General features: G+C 27.8%; 1 protein-coding gene across 1 annotated transcript in view; it reads right to left on the minus strand.

Annotated features, from left to right (window-relative positions):
• Positions 1 to 975, minus strand: part of LOC106683093 (probable cytochrome P450 6a13) — a gene marked incomplete in the record, with an annotated part of 18,789 nt that overhangs the window by 944 nt on the left and 16,870 nt on the right.

Raw genomic sequence — 975 nt, forward strand, 5'->3', positions numbered from 1 at the left:
ATTCTTAGCAGAAGTTATTTCCTTGATATTTGTTAAAATAGATTTTTCATCATTTGGAAAACAATAATGGTTAATGAACAACCATATTACTTGAAGAATGAGACGTACAGATATCTAGTAGCAGTCAAATTGGAGATCAGGAACTTTTGTCCTTTTCTCTCGGTCTTTCCCAGCTAGTCTTAGAGCACAAGAGGAAGTAAAGCTTTATAATAATACAGTTAAAATTGATGACTCTACCAACTTCGGTAAGGGGGAATAAAAAATTCAGAACCTAGACAAAATTTTTAAGTTCTGCTAATGTAAAAAAAAAAATAAATTGGTAGTTATTTTCAATCAGAAAAATTAAATTCTTATTTAGACTATGCAAGAGATGCAATAAATGCCATTAAAAATTAAATATTGAATTAGAGCACCCTACATGAAGTTTATTAAATTAAAAAAAAAAAGCTAAACTTTTTTCTAATTTCTCATTCGTAGCTTTAAATGCTTAAAATCCTTACCTTGAACGCTAAAAAAAAAAAAATGAACATTTTGGGGATTTATTTTGGCAAATATCACGGAAACTGCTGATATTCTTCAAATAACAGACCGCTTCCGAAAGATTAGTGTTTATTAAAAGATTATGAAGATTATGCCAAAATAAATGAATAAAATATTGATTTTTTGTTATTTGGAAAAAAATGTTACTTTTTGAAAACTGTATCTATGGAACTATTGAACTTTAACACCTTAGGGCACACAATTTAGTAAATTTATTTCACATTAAATGATGTTCTATTAAGCTTTTTTTAGTGTTGTAGGTAGTATTAAAGATATAGAGCTCCGAATGAAAAATTAATTGTTTGTAACGTTTCGTTGTAACAGCTACCATTTTGTATCCCCCCCCCCAACTATGATTGGTGGAATCATCAATTTTGAATGTTAATTATTTATAGTTTTCATTAAAGTAATCAAAAAGTAAGGTGAAATAACTTT

This window comes from Halyomorpha halys, unplaced genomic scaffold (assembly GCF_000696795.3).
Source record: "Halyomorpha halys isolate HHAL.00 unplaced genomic scaffold, Hhal_1.1 Scaffold464.1, whole genome shotgun sequence".
NCBI classification, from domain to species: Eukaryota; Metazoa; Arthropoda; class Insecta; order Hemiptera; family Pentatomidae; genus Halyomorpha; species Halyomorpha halys.